Genomic DNA, 20,464 nt, shown 5'->3' on the forward strand with positions numbered 1-20,464 from the left:
ACTTGAAAGTGTCATTGTGAGTGGCTTGTTATTCTCATCTTTAATGCCATTTCTAATGACTTGGAAACCATATCAGGTACTACAATGTTAAAAATCAAGATGTATTGCTGCTGTCACTGATCATAACTATAGATCATTCTAGAGTAGAAATGCTGCTGCATATGTTCTATTTTGCTTTTATTATTTGACATTTTTCTTCTATAAATGTCTCTGGGATGATATGAACTGGCACAATTCTCATGCCAGTCTTTCTACAGACTCATTTTCCTTTCCATTCCTATTTTGGTGTGTGAGTTAATATTATTTGTTACCTTCTATATCCCCTTCTGTAAAGTTTTGGAAATGAATGTACACTCTAATACCCTAAGACCATCCCTTGAATGAAATTATTTCTCCCTATGTCTATTATAGTGCTCTTTGCACAGCAGGTGTTCCATATATTTTTGTTGAAAGACACAATTCCTTGAGCAACATATCCATCTTAGGTGTGTCAGGTGTATGAGACATGCACCTGTAGCAACAAATTACTCTGAAGTAAAGGAGAAAGAGAAAGGGAATGGGAAAACCTATGTTAATTTTAACGTATATTACAAAATCTTTTAAGATATGTTCAAATCGGCTAAATTGAAGACCACCACATGTCCATTGATGGTTTACTTTTTTGAAAAAACTAAATTCTAATAAATTTTGCTTCACTTTTTACCTTGTCTCTAATGATAAGTATGTTGAGAACCAAAGTTTTGTTCTGCCTCCTCATCAAGGTGTGAAGGTTCCCAAAGTGTATGTTGGCTCATCACAAGCTCTGGCAGATGTTGCTAAGGTAGAAGCCTTCAATACTGATGCTACAATGATGTGTGCATCTGCTATCCAACCAAAATTTGGAGAGGTTCATCTATTAAATGTTTTCTATGAGAGAAGTTATTACTTTTCTGTTATATTGACAATCAATTATTACATTAGGATTAAAGTTTCTCAATCTTTACTTCTTCATTCAGGAACTAGCCCTGTAGGTCATTCAGCCAGTCTCTGAAGGAAAAAGTTGATAGAAGAGATTGTCCCCAAATGCTCTGGGAACACTTTCCACAATCTGGGATGGGATCCCACCCAACCAGGAGACCTCACTTCTATTCAGAGTGTAAACACAATCTAATCAAGGTAAATCCCAGCCCTAAAGCATTAAGTTTCTTCCTTTGTATCTTTCCTCCTCCCCCATTAAAATTTAAGGTAACAGCTCAGAAAGGAGGAGTAGTCTGGGCAAACATGGATTCCTTTGTTCAAATTTCTGGAGGCAGCTAAGTCACGTGATCAAGTCAAGTTCTCAGCAGGAGGAGCTGAAGGCTTACAGCCAGACTCCTCATTTGAAAATCCACTCCCTCATTAATTGTTTACCAATCAGGGCTGATTTTCACTTGTCAGGAACACTCCCCTTTCTAAAGGTATTTAAACATTCTGGGATCTCCATGGTTTCTTCTTTGGTTAACTAAAGAAACCACTGACCATTAATTTATTGATTATCAGCTAGCCTGATTAATAAATTGATTATTAATTACCCAGAAACTCTTGTCTCTTGGGCTTTTGATTTATCTCACCTAACAGGAGGAGATGAAATGCTTTGGCTGAAGCTACTCATGACACCATCTTCGAGGCAGGAAGAGGGTGCAATTTGTATCAGTGGAGGGAGTACCATTATGTATGAAATAATTGATTCTTTCTGAATTGAAATATAATGAAGGTAAGCTGATGTCTTAATGAGCAGTGTATTTCTATATTAATTTAGAAATGTTTACTGCTATCTCATACTGACATTAACAAAGAGAGAGGGGTGGCTAGGTGGTGCAGTGAGTAGAGCACCCTCCCTGGAGTCAGGAGGACCTGAATTCAAATCCAGCCTCAGACACTTTACACTTACTAGCTGAGTGACCTTGCACAAGTCATTTAACCCCAATTGCCCTGCCCTCCCCCTCCAAAAAAAAAAAGCACAAAAGAAAAAGCAAACAAACCAAAGAGAGAGAATTTTCCATTCCATCAAGGAAAAATAGGCAATTGTGATGCCATGGATAGAGTACTAACCTGTACATCAAGAAAACCTAGATTAAAGTCTTGTTTCTGACACATGCTGATCACAACCTCTTAGTACTCCAGGTAACTCCTGGACTATAAATTACAAAGCAAGGCTAGTCTATTTGCACTGGTAGAAGGAGTTTCCTCATGTGAAAATTTTTATCCCAGTAAACTTACAAGTCCAATTCCTTGTCCCTTTCATCAATGAAGTAGCAATAATTTATCAGGCTGATTAAGATTCAGCTTTGTCAAATCAAAATTTCCATTTATATATATATGTATATATATATATATATATATATATGACTAGAGATAGCTTTCTCCATACAGACCTGTATGTAAAATATGCATACATATACATGTAATTTATATGCACATGTAGGTGTGATTTCTTTGCCTAATTTATATACACATGAAATTCATATGGGTAGGTGTGTTTTGGAAGTAGGAAAAGGTTCCAAGAAAGAGCTACACAATCATAGCAGGTAAATAAGGTTCTTCAATTTTTTCTTCATCAGTCTTTTTACTCAGTTTATTTTATTTCTCAGACTATCTGAATTTTTTTAAAAAATGCTTTATTTTTTCTCTTGTTATGGTGATTTGAAAGAAAGAAAATAAGCAATATGAAGACTAATTAACTAAGTTTAGCAATGAGCTCCAGTTGCATTTTCAGTGCCAATATGCTATTGTTTTGGGTCCAGAAGGCCGTCACAAGCACGAGGCAGGTAGTAATCTATTAAGTCCGTGTAAGAAATTGTTTGCTTGTTCAATTTGCTTAACTGTTTGTTTTTGTTTCCTTTGTACTTGAAGAGGACCAATGACATCACCAGGGTGATGTCTTGACTTGCACATGAATTGGATTTGAGTGAGGCAGAGGTGCACAAAGTTGTTCAGAGGCAGCTGAAGGACACTTCCCACAGAGGAAGGGACGCATAAGGGGCACCTTGCAGAAAGGACACAGCAAACTTCTGTTTTGTTCACAGGGACTAGGCTACTGTGATGACTGACAACTGAAAATACTGGGGGACAAGACTAGTCAGAAGAGCCACCCCTTCTACACAGCCTATAAAACCAAGTTGGTCTCAGTTCTTACTTTCACTCTCTTTACATTAGACTCCACATCACAATGAGAACCTTTATTATCCGGAAAAGGGAAGGGACTTTCTGCTTCTGTCCCCCTAGAAATACCATATTTCACCACATGATCGTCCTTACACCATAATCATCGCACCCTGTTTTTTTCCAGTCCAAACATGGGTTTCTAACCTGGGCAGCAACGTATTCACTAGTGATATATGGATACACATTTATCTCTTACATATTGTGAGCTGAGCCTAGAATTCTCAGTGCATTTCCAAAAGCTGACTTGTATGGTTTGTTTGGTGCAGCAGTACTAAAGGTATTATCACTCAACCCAATGAAGAACCATAGGTGAAGGGGATTGGGGGTGGGGGTGGGCGGGCAGGCAAAGTGGCCATGAGTAAGTCACCATGATATGCCAAGTCCTGCATCTTCCTGCTCTAGCCAAACTGTACAGTTTGTTTGCCAGCGATACAGTTTAGTAATAAATGATTTTTTAAGTAATACTGGAAGTTTTTTTTTAAGTTTCACATAATGGTCATACTCCCACTATTTTGCAAAAAAAAACCAAACCCAATTTGCATAAAATCAGTGACAATTATGCAGTGAAATATGGTAACTAACGATAGATAACTTGTACTTTAATCATTGGTGCTTTCCCAGGTGCTCTGAGGTTTCATGATCTCAAGCTCCTGGCCCATTTTGCCTTTCAGTTTCCTTTTCTAAGCACAAGTCAGAGACCAGAGTTCTTGATGATGAGCTTTCCTTGCCTAAACTCTGAGAGAGTTCCTGGAGAAGCTCTTGGCAGAGGAAGACATATATGGAATACAACTTGAAAGTAGATTTTCCTAGCCTTGGTGATTAGGTAATCTCAAATTTGAGAGTATGGGCAAACTGGCCTGCTAGAAGTTGGAAGATTTTCTCAGTAGGATGCTTCTTAAGGAGAAAGGACTGCCAGTGTGCAAAGTAGCCACTGCATCTCTAAGACTGAAGCCATATCATGGCAGTGGTAGTCAGAGCAGGACATTTGGATCTTTCCTATTTGCTCTTTGCTACTACTATTAGTTGCCCAGAAGGTATGAAGAAGGGTACTTTGTTCAGTAGCCCACAAAGTGATTTAACTTCCTATAGGAAGCTAATGAAAGAAGGAAGAAAGGAAAGAAGGAAGGAAATGGTGGAGCAAGGAAGGAAATGAGTATTTATTAAATGCTTTTTCTGTCATTTTTCAGTCATGCCTGACTCTTTGTGATCCCATTGGGGTTTTCTTGGCAAAAATACTGGACTAGTTTGCCATATCCTTCTTCAGCTCATTTTACAAATGAGGAAACTGAGGCAAAGAGGTTTAGATGATTGCCCAGGGTCACACAGCTAGTACATATCTGAAGCCAGATTTGCTAAGTGTTTCATGTCTTCATGGGTCCCTGTGAGTCCTTTGTATCTTATGTGTTTTCTCAGGGATAAATATGAGTTATTCCATGTCTAAAATGCATGTAGTGCTGGTATGAAGGTTGGGGACCCTTTTGCTTACATTTCCAGAAACCTATGCATGAGCTATACCTTGAATATATTTAGATATTTTCTTGGAGAACTCCAGGTTAAAGCATTAGTCAAAGAAAGAACATAGATCTCTTAGGGTATAGACTTGGGACATGAGAATCCAGACTTCTTGGTGGGGATTGAAGGATATGGCTGGGTCACAGGTTATATGTGTACCTACAATTATAACTATGGGTAATCTATTATTAGCCACAAAATGGCTGTCTCTCACATCACTTTTATAAAGGACTCCATCATAATATCTTCTCTAGTTATTTAGTGCCAGGTTACAATATTTCTGCTATCACAAGACTTTCACAGTGAAAATTGTAAATTCCAAATTAAATAGGGCCACGCTCCCTATCCTGAAGCTTCAGGCTAGAGAGGGAGAGGGTCTCTGGAGGTCTGGGTTTGAAAAGTTGCTATTTCTGGCAAGGAAAGAAAGGTGCATGAAAGAGAACAATGTAAAAATAAGATATAAAAGGTAGGATGGAACCAGGTTGTAAAAGACATTAAATGTCAAGCTGAGATATGTCATTAGGGAGATATTGAAAGTTCTTAAACAGAGAAGTGACATGGCCAGATTTGAGGGTTTAGAAGAAAGTGAAGTTAGACTGGCAAGTTTCCAAAGGCCCTTCTAGGACTTATCTGGGCCATTGCCAGTCATCTTGACTTTTGTCTTGCCACTGGATTCCAATGACTTTGGAGGAGAAAGTAAGGCTTTGTACAGCTCTGCCTCACTTAAATTCAATTCACGAGCAAGTCAAGACATCAATCTCATGATGTCATCGGTTCTCTTCAAGAACAAAGGATGAACAACAATCTAGGACTTGTGCTTCATCCCACGTAGCCATCCATCCAAGCACCGGCGCCTAATCAGAATCTTGACTGCTGTCAGATATCTCTTCTCCTTTCAATCTCCATCATTTTTCACCTCTTGTTCAGTAAATAATAATCAAAATAAAATACAGACTCCTTGATTTGAAATTTAAAGGAAATACAACATGCTGGTGGAAAGGGTTGGACAATCTATTACCTGATAGTCTAAGCAATTGTTATGATTGCTCAGGGCTGTGATTGCTTTCCTGGCTATCATTCTCAGATACATGGTGTATCCCAAAGTAGAATATATTTAAGAACAGGAACTGTATCACTTTTATTTTTGTATCCCCAGAACCTAGCACACTGCCTGGCATTTATTAAGCACATTTAATAAATGCTCATTAGATTGAAAAAGCCCCAAGCAGGAGATAACTAATGTCAAGGGTGGGGAAGTAGAAACTCAAGATTTAAATAGAGCTCAAATACCAAGCACTATAATCTTGGACAAGATTCTCCTGTTCTTGCTTTCCTAAGAATCTCTTGCAAAACAAAGAGAACAAAAAGACGTACAGAAAGAAGAAAGCAAGCATTTATTAAGCACCTATTTTGTGCCAGGAATTAGGCTAAGTGATTTAGAAATAGTATTTATAAAATATTTACCAACATTATCTCATTTGGTCCTCACAAAAAAGCCTGGGAGATAGATAGATGATATTATTATCCCCATTTTACAGATGAGGAAACTATAAGCTAAGAAGTTTTTTTTTTTTTTTTGCTTTTTTGGAGGGCAAAAGTGACTTGCCCAAAGTCACATGGCTAGTTTTTGTGTTCAGTGTCTGCGGTCGGATTTGAACTCAGGTCCTCCTGATTCCAGAGCTGGTGCTCTATTCACTTAGCCACCTAGCCACCCCTAAGCTAACAATTTTCACTGGGATTGTGTCACGATATCAGAAAAGTTGTAACTTAGCAGCAAAAGCCTAGAGAGGCCACTATGATGGAATCCTTTATACAGCTGATGTGGGTGACATTTTGTGGCTATATGTAACCTAAACCATTGTAATTTTAAGTATTTATATAAATCTGTGGCCTAGCTATGTGACCATAACCCCCATGAAGGACTCTGGGTTTTCATGGACCAGATCCAAAACCCCAAGAAGGTCAGGTTCTTTCTTTGGCTCATGCTCTCTTATGATCTCCAGGAAAAATATGTAAGTAAATAGATATTAAATCACTTAGTTGACAGAGCTAATAAGTGTCTGAGGCTGGATTTGAATTTGGGTCTGCCTGATTTCAGACCTAGCATAGTATCAACTCTACCTCCTGCCTATCTTTAAAAAGCATCCTTATAGGGGAGTGCCTTTGGAAATGATTTATGGAAAGCTAATGTGACTGAATGCTCGTGAGAGTAAACTGTTTTTTTTTTTCCATAGGAGTTGCTCAAAAAATATTTATGATTATTTAAAATCAGCTTGAATAAAATAACAGTAAGTGCACTTTCTCTGTTCAGTGGTTTTCAGTTATGTCTGACTCTTCATGACCCCATTTGGAATTTTCTTGGAAAAGATACTGTAGTGATTTTCCATTTCCTTTTCCAGGTCATCTTACATATGTGGAAACTGAGGCAAACAAGGTCAAGTGACTTGCCTAGGGTCATATAGCTAGTAAGTGTCTAAGGCTGGATTTGAACTCATGAAGATGAATCTTCCTGACTCTTGGCCTGGCATTCCATCCACTGCACCACCTAGGTGCCCCCAAATGGAACAAGGCAAGAATTGCCCCCCAATGCTCTTTCATATGATGCCAATTACCTCTTCTTAAAATAGAGACAGAGAAATAGAAAAAGAGGCAGAAAGAGAAGAAGGAGGGGAGAAAGAAGAGGGAGAAGGAGGAAGAAAGAAAGGGGAAATGGAGAAGGGAGGAAGAGGAAGAGAAGGAGAAAGGGGAAGAGGGAATGAGGAAGAAAGAGAAAAAAATAGTTTCAGGAGTCAAAAGACCTAGTTCTAGATCTTCCACTGATTCTACATGGTTTTGAAGAAAATAATGTTATCTTTGCTTTAGTTTCTCATCTATAAAATGGGAACAATATCTGGCTCAGAAAAAAAAGATATTTGTTAAAATTCTTCTAACTTTTTGGAAGAAAGCTATTTTGGAGGCTTAATAGGATATTATTGTAATTACTGAGATTTTAGCTTACTACTGTGAAATCCTTATTAAAAATAAAAATGAAAGATTTAAAATTTGTCCTTTACCTCAAGAAGGTAACTAGGTGGCTCAATGGATAGAGCATTGGCCCTGAAGTCAAGAAGACCTGAGTTTAAATCCAGCCTCAGACAGTTAATAGTTGCATCGTCCTGGGCAAGTCACTTAACTCTGTTTACCTCAGTTTTGTCATCTATAAAATGAGCTGGAGAAGAAAATGGCAAATGACTACAGTATCTCTGCAATAAACACCCAAAATGGGGTCACAGAGAATCACACACAACTTGAAATGATTAAACAACAATAAATACTTCTAGGAAGAAATGTGGCCAAACCTTCCCAGAAAGATGGGTGTTTTCTTCATAAAGTCAGATTGCTCAATCTCTCTGTGTGCCAGCCAGCCTCAGAGTATTACAAAAATCACAGACAAAATATAATCTTTGGAACACGGTTCTAGAGTTGAAAAAATGCCTTAGTCATCACCTGGTCCAGCATCTTATTTTTTCAGCTAAGAAAATTGGGACCCAGAAAAATAAGTAACTTGCCCAAGATCCTACTCATAAGATATTTTCTTGTGTATTTCTAGTAAAAGGTAAACTATACAAAAAAAGGGAATGATTGGCAATATTATTATTATTTGGTTTTGCTTAAATATTTTTCTACTACCTGGAAGAGATCAATGGAATGTGATGGAATATCACTGTGCTATAATAAATGATGAGCTCAATGATCTTAGAAAGGCACGGAAAGACTTGCACAAAATGGTGAAGAGTGAAGTAAGCAGAACCAAGAAAACATTGTATACAGTAACAGCAATATTGTTTTAAAAATGACTTTGAGCAACTAAGTCATTTTGATTATTATAAATACACAACTTTAAAATGAAGGACATATGAAGAAAAATGCTATGTATAGAATACATACACACATATATACACATACATATACACATGTGTGCACACACATACATACATACTTATTTTTGTTTAATGGTAGCTCTAGGGCAGGGCAGTAATAACTATATCTGGACTAGGTATCTCTAGGTCAGGGTAGGGGGAGAAAAGAAGACAAAAAAAGAAATTTACTTAACTTTATTATATATTTAAGAAGAATAGCAAGTTGTACATAATAGATTTACAGTTTCATGTGCAATTATTTTTTATTATATATACTATGTTATAAAAATGCTTGTATTCCATAAATTAAAAATAAGATAATTTTTTTTGTAAAGAGAGATCAATGGGTTGGGTGAGATCTGGTGAAGGGGAAATGAATGCAGTGTTAAAAGACAGCAATGAAATTTTAAAATGTATACACATTGAGATATACACATATATGTGTGCATGTACATATTGTTGCTGTTTATTCTTCATTTCCAAAGAGAACACAAATCACACGATGGGCGGATGCCTTGACTATTGGATTTAAGTGAGGCAGGGCTGTACAAAGTTGTCAGACTCACTCTCTCTTCTTGAGCCATCAAAGTCCAGTGGCAACACAAAAGTCAAGATAACTGGTGATGGTCTGGGGATGTAGTAGATGACCTTGAAGTCTTCAAGGTCTGACTGAGGTCTAAGCACTCCGCAGAGCCTAATTCCACTGCCTTCATGGCTTCTGGAACAAACTGTTCTCTCTGTCCATTCTGCTGAGGGACTTTGGGTAGACATCCACCTTCATTCACCAATGGATTTGAGGCCTGTTGGTTATCCTCAGTCTGGTTTAACCCATCTGCCAAGAGAGTTAACTTTCAGATAGTCACTGCACATGCTACACCTATAAACTGGTCAATCACTTCATTCCTTAGTCACCCTGAAGTGACTACAAGAGACAGTATAGCAGTAACTATATCTGGACTTGGCATTAGGACAAGCTGAATTAAAATCCTGCCTCTGACACTTTGCTACCCCAGGCAAGACATTTAACATTTCCTACCCTCAATTTTCTCATCTATAAAACTGGGATAATAACAGATGCCATATTTACCTGACAGGGTTATTTGCAATGCTTTGCAAAACTAAAAGCACTACATAAATGCTGAATCCTAAACTGTCTGTCTAAGAGATATAGGACTGCCCCCCATAAGGTGTTTATACTGGCACTGTGGGCAATATACTCTTTGGCCCTGAAAAAAGCATTACAGAAAGATAGTCAAGGGCTTCTGACTTGCCAGCCTAATCCTCTACGACCCCTGTGGGGATGTGGTGAATGTATCAAATGAGCTAGAGGATAGCCTAGGATAAGCTATTATATAAGACTATTTTAGGCAGTTGCATGAGATCTCTTAAGCTATTAAGGTAACTTTAAAGTTATAATTTACTATATGACTTCCTGTGACTTGAAAAAGCTTATATAACTTCTCAAAGTACCTGGGGGAATAGCTTGCCCAACAGAGAACTGAGATTCAATATTCTTTATTATACCCAACCATGGAAAAGAAGATACTAGTAGAGGCCCACACAGGATCACATATATAGAATTAGATCAGATCTCATAGGTCACATAGTCTAACCACTCCATTTCTTATAGATGAGGAAACTGAGGTACTGGATGGTTACAAGACTTGCCAAAGGGCACAGATATAATAAGTATCAGAGATGGGATCTGAACCTTGGTCTTCTGACTCCTGAGTTTGTGTCCTTTCCATTGGTGGCACAATGACTCGCACAGTAGTTTGGGTAGCTAGGTAGGGTACTGATCTTAGAATCAGGAGACCTATATTCAAATCCTATCTCAGACTCTTAATAGCTGGGTGATCCTAGGCAAGTAATTTAATCTCTTTGGGTCTTAGTTTCCTCATCTGCAAAACGAGAAGGTTGGACTAAGGTGCCTTCTAGCTCTAAATTAATGGTGCTAGCTTTGGTGCTTCTCAAAAAACAGTATTTTAAATGGCATAGCAATCAGTCAAGCAATGAGCATTCATTAAACACCTACTATGTTCTAGGTATTACACTAAGGTATCAGAGCTACAAAGACTACATGTTCCTTCGTGTAGTTTACATTCTATTTGGGGAGACAACATATAATATAGAATATTTAAAAAAAGAAAAGAAAAAAATGCAAGGTAGTTTGTGGGGAGAGACATTGGCAACTGGGGGATCTGGAAAGACTTCACGTAGAAGGTGATGTGTAAGTCAAATGGAAGAAAACTAGGGATTCTAAGAAATACATACACACAAAGGAGTACATGGAATGTAACATACAAATAATAGTAGTAGTGGTGTCAAGGATAAATAAGCAGAATGAAAGAGTTAAAGAATAAATAAATCTATTTTCCACTCTTGTATATATTTGATATCAGTTTGCATGCATATGAGAATGCCTACAGAGTAATCCATCTTTCTTCCTGGATCTTTAGGGCTCCTTCCTTTCTCCTTTCCTCATAAGTTTTATCTTTTACACTATTAATTTTTTTAAGAGCCCCTGATGTTACTATATGCTCATATGACAGCCATTTAAAAATGGAAAACTTACTTTGGGGGCATTGTTTATTTACTATTTAGTACTCATGCTTGACTGTGTTCAGTGTCCACTACGGAATTCTTTCAAATGCAGCTTCACTCCCCTGAAGAGACTAAACAAAGAGCATACTGTATCAATTTTGGCCTGAACACCAGGTTTTTTCCTTTTTTCTTTTCCTTTGTGCTTTAGCAGCTCATCCCTCTGTTATTCTGCCAGCATCATTCACTGAAGTTGCAAGATGGCATCAGCAGCATGATGTAGGGCACATTAAAAATGATCAAAGTGAATCCTTTCTAGCAATTTCTTAAAAATAGCAAGCTCAAAAGAAAGGCAACAAATCCTTGAGGGAAAAATGAGAAACCCGAGTACAGGGCATGGAGAGAGCCACGACTCTAACTGAAAATCTCTGATTTTTCACAGCCATCCTCCTATGAGCTTGGAATGGTCTTTTCAAATAGCATCATCAAGCTGGAAGCAATAAATCAAATGGATATGAACAATCTGCTTAATTTGGTCATTAATTTTTCTAATAGATAGAAATTTTTTTTCTTCCCTTTTATTTTCTAGCTAATTATTTCAATCCTTCATTTTACTTTGCCTATAAAGGTACGACTTATAGGTGTGCTAAATACTGTTTTGGGTGGGTTGGGGTGGTCCAGACCTGTGATCATCAGTGTCATCAGCGTAGGGAACTCCTTGTATGGAAACTATCTCTTCCAATCCAGAAAATAGGGTATTTTCCAATAACCTCGACAATTTACAGTCTTAGAGAGTCATCTCAGGTAACTGAGCGGTTAAGAGAATCGCCTGTGTTCAAACATAAAATATTTTGTCAAAGATGACATTTGAGCCAAGATATTCCAGACTCTAAGGTCAGCACTCTATTCACTATGGAAGGGTGCCTCTTTAAATAGTAAATAATTGATAAATAAAGGCCCCATGGTGACATATTTGTGAATCATATTTCATGGTAGGAAAATACTGTGATCTTAAGGAAGAAGTATGCACTGATTTCTAGTCATCCTGGATACATAGACATCTAGTTTATGTACAAATTATACAATCAAAAGGTCATCATTTCATCCCCCTGTTTCTTGGAGGAAGTCAGTCTGCTATACTTCAATGATCCATAATTTCACTGGTATGATTATTTCCTCTACCCACACAGCCTAAAACTCTACCATGCCTTAGTAGACAGCTAAATCAACACATCCCATCAATTTCAATGCTGTGTGGTACACAAGTAGGGAAGCTAGACAGCACAGTGGACAGAGTGCCAGGCCTGGAATCAGGAAGACCTGAGTTCAAATCCCGACTCAGATACTTATTAGCTGTATGACCCTGGGCAAGGCACTTAACCCTGTTTGCCTGAGCTTCCTGATCTGTAAAATGAGCTGGAAAAGGAAATGGCAAACCACTCCAGTATCTTTGCCAAAAATATCTCAAATAAGATCACAAAGTGTTGGACACAAGAGAAATGACTGAACAACATCAATAACACAAATACTTCTCCATTGTTAACTCTAAACATACCATTCCTGGTAAGAACATTTGAATCAATTTCAATTCAGTTACCATTTTTTCTGACTGCCCTCTCCTAAAAAACTGCTCCATGGCCACCTCACCCCTTACATATATATTTGTGATTTTTTTTTGTTTGTTTTTGGAGGGGGGAAGGTAGGGCAATTGGGGTTAAGTGACTTGCCCAAGGTCACACAGCTAGTTTTTGTGTCAAGTGTCTGAGGCTGGATTTGAACTCAGGTCCTCCTGACTCCAAGGCCGGTGCTCTATTCACTGTACCACCTAGCTTCCCCTATATATATATATATATATATATATATATATATATAGTTTTCTCTTACTAGACTGTAAGCTCCTTGAGGGCAGGGACTCTTGATTGGTTTTATTTCTATCCCCAGAATTTAGCACAGTACCTGCACACTGTAAGAGCTCAATACATTTTTTATTCATCCATTCACCTATTCATGCATTCATTCATTTATTCATTATCTTTGTGAGTTGATATGGCTGAAAAAATCCATTAGCCAGTTTCTCATAATCTTGTTAAGAGCCCTTCTTAGGAGATTGAAAAACATACTAAATTCATACAGTCTTTCTGTATGAATTATGTCATTATGGAGAAAAAAAAGATTATCTATGCTAAAGTAAAGGTTTGCCTTTAAATGTGTGATAGTGATGATGGTAATTTGGGTCCAGTGGAACAATACTTTCATGGAGCCCCAAACTTGCATCTGGAACCTCTCCTTTACTGGAGTTGAAGTAGCAAGAGAATTTCCCCTTGCTATTAGGGTAGATGCAGGCATATTTCTGTTTAGATGGGAATGGTAAGGGGGGTAGTATTCCTGGTGTTCTGAGTTATATCTTAAAGTATACTTTCTGTGGAAGCAATGTTTTAAATGGTAGTTAAGTTCAAAAGTACAAATAGAAATTATCTAGAATAAATAGAAAATAGTTCATCTACATTATAGATGAAATATGTCTCTGTAGATCAGTCTGGGAACATAATCACCACTGCATAAGATGGTTTCTAAGGTAAAATGTGTTCCCATTTTCAAACAAGTTGCTTACAAATGAGCTTTGGGAACACAAACCATTTGTGAGTACACAAATATTCTTTTTTTGGATGTTGTATTATGCTAACCAAAGGAAATAGATTAAATACATAATGGACGAATTTATTGGCATGGTGCATTTTCAAGTAGGTCTGTAGGTCTGTCTTTTCTAGGAAAGTAATTCATTAGTATGTTTTATAGGTCCATTATTGTGGGCCTAATTCATTAATGTCCTGGTGAAAAGTCTAAACTCTTCTGCTGGTTATTTTCTCTCTCCAGGGAAAAGAAAGATCTGAAGAGTTTTTCTTGGAGTGGGTAAAGTGGCAGCTATCCCTCAATCAGTCCTAACAGCACTGTGTAAATTTATTCTGTAGGGCCAAGAGCTATGGATGAACTTCTATGTGCTTTAGTATTTTGCTTCACTGTTCTAACTAGGTGTTACTACTAAAAAGGGTGACTGTACCATGTCATCTACAACCTCCTCCATCCCCCCAATGTGAATGCTTTTCACCAGAACTGAGCAACCATGCCCGCCACTGTTGGATTATATTTATACCACTAACCACTCCCACTCCCTCCCTCCCCCCCCCTCCCCCCCCCACCAACTTGTTTTGCTTGACTGTGCATTTCTGTTACAAGGATTTTGCTTTCCTTGTTTTTCCCATTGAGGGACATAGGAGGGAGAGAAATAGAGTTTTGTTACTAAAAAATTAAAGTACATTTACAGACAACAATAGTCCTGTACTATCATAATATTATAATAATAGGTACTATTATTATTCACATTTTAGAGATAAGGAAACCCAGGAGAGAGAATATACATGATTTTCCCAGGATCACAAAGCTCATAAATGCTCGAGGCAGAATTCAAACTTAGATCTTTGTGATTCTAAATCTAGTGTATTATCCACAGTATTATCTAGTTGTTTTTTTAAATGACCTTACTTGTAATGATGTATGCAGAAGTCTCTGGTAAGGGATAGAAGTCTAGGATAGAGGTGGAGTACCTTAGATGTTAGCTCTAGAAGTTTTATGGTTTGTCACTATTCTAGAACACTACAGAGATTCAGTGGTAAGGTCTGCAAAAGCAGTCACATCCTCTCTATTCTGGGACTCACCATTCTTTGTTTTTCTCCATCTTTTCAAGTTCAAAGTGCATGCAGTGGCAGAGGGAGAAGTGAAGTTGGAATATTCACCTCTCTATCTGATAAATGTATCTTTACAACTTCATAAAGGAATTAAGTAGCCTAGGCTGGGACATACATCTCTACCAGAAGTAGCAGATCTCAAACACTTGGTTGTTAAGAACCAATGTGACTGGTGAGACCTCATGGGTGTTGAAGACTGCTTGTCTTTCATGTCGCTCACAAAATCATGCAGACTAAATATTTCAAATTCATGAGATAGAATCTTTCATATTTATCCATTTCTATCTTACTAATATGGATCCGTCCACAACCATCTTTAACAGACAAGAAAATTAGAAGGTTAACTAAAGATTTAGAGATTTAAAGATTTAGAGGCAGAACCAAATGTCCATTATATACCTCTTCATAACTTACATTTATAAAGCACTTTTCTAAGTACAACTCTGAGGTAGCCAAAGAAAGTGAGATTAGCTTAATTTACCAAAAGGAAACTGAGGAACAGAAAGGTAAAATGTCAATTACCTATAGCATGGTAATTGTGGGAAAAGGTACTGGTTTTGAAGCCAAAGTACTTGGTTTGAAGTCATGTATCTTGATACCTGGCTGACCTTAGACAAGTCACCTAACCTTGTTGACTTCAGTTTCCTCATCTGTAAAATAAGGGGGTTGGAGAAGATGACCTTGAGGTCCCTTCTAGTTCCAAATCTATAGTTCTAAACAGGGAAACTACAGTTTGCTGTACCTGTACCATAGACAGTGAATTAATATCAATGCTAAACAGATGTGCATCAAATGGAATAGCATCCAAATTCTAGAAGTTAAATGAATTATAGCAAGAAACAGAGAATAAAACTATAATAGTAGGGTACTTAAATTTACCTCTCTCAAATTTAGATAAATATGGCCAAAAAGGATGCAAAAAAGAAATGAAGAACTTGAACAGAATTATAGAAACATTAAATATGATAGATCTCTGGAGAATATTCAATGGAATGGAAAGGAATATGAATATTTTCCAGTTGTCCTAGACACCTTCATAAAAATTGACCATGTATTAGGGCATAAATACCTCACAAACAAATGCAGAAAAACTGAAGCATTAAATGCATTTTTTACTGACCATCACACAATGCAAATTATATTCAATAAAGAGCTTTTGAAGCCAAGATAAAAAATAATTGCAAAATAAATAACTTAATTTTTAAAAATGGGTGGCTCAAAAGAACAAACCATAGAAACAGCAATAATTTCACTAAAGTGAAGTACAACATTGAAACAACAAGTCAAAAATTTTGGGATTAAGCCAAAATGGTACTTAGGAGAAAATTTATATTTCTAAACACTTTCATCAATATGAGAAAAAAAGCAGATTAATGATATAGCTCTCCTCATGTCAGCTAAATAATATTGATAACAACTAGCACCTATATAATGCTTTAAAATTTGCAATGTGAAAAAAATAGTTGCAATGTGTATTAACAAGTATTATCTAATCTTCACAAAACCCTGCAAGGTGCTGTTATTACCCTCATTTTAGAGATGAGGAAACTGAGGAAGGTCAAGTAAAGCAGCTCACCCAAGGTTCCATGTCTGGTAATTCTCCAAGGCAGGGTTTGATCCAGATCATCCTTATTCCAGGTCCACTCTTTCTGCTGACTCCCCTGACTGTCATCATGATATAAGGGAGAATTTAATAGATTTAGAGCTGGAAGGGACCAACATATATGTATATGTGATGTGTGTATGTTTGTATACATACATGCATGTGTATGTGTGTATGTATAGGTATACACATATTTATGCATTAATGTTAGTTTCTTCTATCTGTAAATCCATGAAATTATCTATGCTTCTACTTTGTGGACATACATATGTTCATATACCCCCAAATGCATATGTATGTGCGTGTGTATAGTATTTTTTTTGTTTTGTTGTTCAATTATTTCAGTCATGTTTGACTCTTTGTGACACCATTTGGTGTTTTCTTGGGAAAAATACTGGAATGGTTTGCCATTTCCTTCTCCAGCCCATTTTACAGATGAAGAAATTAAGGCAGATAGGGTTAAATGACTTGTCTACAGTCACACAGCCAATAAGTGTCTGAAGCCAGATTTGAATTCAGGAAGATGAGTCTTCCTGATTCCAGGCCTGGCATTCTATCCACTGTACCACCTAGCTGCCACACACACATACACACACATGCATACACACATACATATATATGTAGTGTGTGTGTGTGTGTGTGTGTGTGTGTAGAGCCTGGGCCTGGAGACCTTGATTCAAATTCAGGCTTAGATACTTACTAGCTGTGTGACTCTGGGCAAGTAACTTAACCTCTGTTTGCTTTAATCCATTAGAGAAGGAAAGCAAACCACTCTAGAATCTTTGCCAATAAAATCTCATAGAGAGTATTGGTGATATAGTCAAAGACATAACTGAAGAACTGAATAAATATATGTGTACACATGCACACATACACACATGTATGTGCACACACACACTTTGGGGCGTGGGGGTGGTGTGGGGTATGTATGTCTGCTTCTATGATTTCATTAGAGAAAAGAACTCCCACTGTGGAAATTCCCTCCTATAAATGCAGGTCAGCAACTCTTTTGTAGCTGCCTGGGCCACTGAGAGGTTAAATGACTTGCCTTTGGTCACATAGCTAATGTGTGTCAGAGGCAGACTTTTACCCCATATCTTCCTGACTCAAAGACTAGTCCTCTCTCATTATATGCCATTATCCCACATAATACTGAGCTTTGAGAGGTTAGGTTGCACAGTGGCTAGAGCACTGGCCTGGAGTCAGGAAGACCTGAGTTCAAATGTAGTCTCAGACACTTACTAGTTGCATGACCCTGGGTGAGTCATTTAACTCCCATTTGCCTCAGTTTCCTCATCTGTAAAATGGGGATAATAATAGTACCTAACTCCCAGTGTTGTTGTGAGAATCAAATGAGATAATAATTATAAAGTGCTTAACATAGTACCTGGTACATGGTAAGTATTATATAAATGTTAGCTATTGTTGCTGTCATTGTTATATGACATAGCATATCTTTCCCTTTATAAATACATATTTTCCTTCATATATGTTGCCACTCCTCAATGGAAACTTACACTTGTGGGTTGGGTTCCTGAGAAGGTGACTGACTACTACTTTCCTTGGGGTGCTAGGGGTAATCCTGAGAAGCTGAGGTTTCTCATGTGGTGCTCATGAGCTCCCCACAGGGGATTTCACTAGCTTTTAGAAAAAGGGATTTACTGAGAAGGTATAGCAAAAATAATTGATACAAAACATCTCCCTTAAATCAGGACACACTTTCTCCCCATACAAACAGGGTTCTTTGAGAGAGGGATCACAATTAAAGTACAAAGGTAGTATGATACACATGTAAAGACTTCATGTGGTTAAGGGGCCCCTCACAATTTCTGGCCCTGGGAGAACTTTTCTTTAGGGAATCTTCACCTAGATATAACTCCCTGTTAGGTAGGTAGCCCAGTGGGGTTGAAAGCCTCAATAACTTTGTTGAGACTATCCTTTGGTGGTTCTCATATACCCCAACACGTCTCCATTCCCGCTGAAGATGCTGCCATCTGTCACTACCACTCTGTGGGATTTTCAATTGACATTCAGCTCTGACCTCTCATGAGATGTCTGGACTTACCCAAACTCTTAGGCTCAACTAAGCACTCTGATCTCTAAACAATGGTTCACATAAGATCAGGAAATCAAAGAAAAAAAAAGAGACAGAGGTGGCAACGTGTTCATAGTTGCCTTGGTTAAGTGGAAGACAGGGACCATACCCCTCCCTCACCAATCTTTCAGGACCAGCTTAAAGTAGTATTGTGTTACTCAAAGCTGAAAAGGCAAGGATGTACTGTCCCTTTTGTATACCTGTTTAATCCTGGGTCAGCAACCCTTGAGTCATTAGTCATTCTAGTTTTGAAGTCAATTAGAAGACTACCCATCATGACACAATATCAAATCTGAGTCATCATGGCTGGAAATTATTTCTCTCTAAGTTTCTAAATAGTCACTTGGGTCTGTTTCCAGGATTGTCCTGGAATATGCCAACCTACCCATGCTACCTGTAAATAAGTAAATGGATAGTTGTAGATATATAGACAGTCAATATTCTATACCTAAAGACTTCTTCTCAGTATAGCTTAATGTAAAAGTTACTCACCAATAATAGAAAGAACATACTGTAGTAGAATAAGCACTGAACTTAGATTGTTGTTTCCAACATTAATCTATTGTGTTTCATCATTTCACACATTTGGAGATGGATGGAAAAGAGGCTTGAAAATGTGTGTGTGTGTGCATGTGCATGTGCATAATTTTTATGCAAATGACAAACTGATCTAGGGCATTGCTTAAGACTGATGGTAAGGTTATTTTTTTCAGCCCTTATGTCTCACATTTATTGTCTTTAGCTATCCACGGGTCAGCATTTGTCAGTTTACTTCTGAGGAAGAAGGTTGTAGTTGATTTACATTGTCTATTAAACTCTGTAATGATTTCCATGAGGTTCCAGGATTGAAATCATCATGCTGTCTGGGCTCTGCTTTAGTAAACCAAAATGCATTGGCCCCTGACTTCTCTCATTACTTGTTATATTTATGCTCAGAAGGATAGCTATTATTTACAACAGTTCTTTAACATTCTTCAGTCATTCTGAACATTTTAAATAAATCTTCCTCAGAGGATGAAGCCACAAACGATTTAAAGCCACATTTTATGGCCAGGTCATCAGAAGCTGTTCCTTGAAAAACCCATGTTTCTAAGAGCACCATCTTCTGTTCTACTGTGGCAAAGAAGAAAAGTGGGAAGAGCCTTCATACAGGAGTCAAGGGATTTTAGTTCAAATCATTCCTCTGCAATCTACCACCTGTGTGGCCTTAGGCAAGTCCCTTAAGCTATATGAGCCTTAGTTTCCTCATTTGTAAAGGGACAGGGTTGTTTATGCCTGGCACCCTCTACCTCTTAACATTCCTAGTCCCCTTCAAAATTTGACTCAGGCACCACCTCCTCCTATATACAGCTGTTTCTAATCTCTGCAGTTGACAATTCTTCCAAATTTTTCCTTTACCTTAAATTTACTTAGTATATATTTTGTGTTTATCTATGTACACATTGTTTCTCCCATAAGAATAGAAGGTCCATGAAGGCAGGAACCATTTTTTTATTTTGTCTTTGTATTCCTCCAAACCTAGCACAGTGTCTGGCTTTAAAAAGAAATATTAGATCATTAAGAATAAAACAAGATGAAAATAAAATAAAATGAAGGAGTTGGATTAGAGGTCTTCAGAGGTGCCTTCCAATTGTAGGTCTAGGGTCCTGAAATAATAGACTGCCAAAGAAAGCATCTACTGAGAAGTAGATGACCTCTAAATCCCCTTTCAATCCTAGGTTTTAAGGTCCTGTAATTCTGGACATTCCCTGTTCCCTGCCCCCTCTTCAATTTGTGGAAGATTTCAACTAATAGAATCCAAGCATTTCAGAATTCTTTCCCAGATTCATCTGCATTTTCACAAGATGATTACATCTTGGCAATCATGTGACTCGTCCCTTCCTCACTT

The sequence above is a fragment of the Petaurus breviceps genome, unplaced genomic scaffold (assembly GCF_028583685.1).
Source record: "Petaurus breviceps papuanus isolate PSGF00001 unplaced genomic scaffold, PetGlider_PUasm1.0 90491, whole genome shotgun sequence".
In the NCBI taxonomy this organism is placed as follows: domain Eukaryota; kingdom Metazoa; phylum Chordata; class Mammalia; order Diprotodontia; family Petauridae; genus Petaurus; species Petaurus breviceps.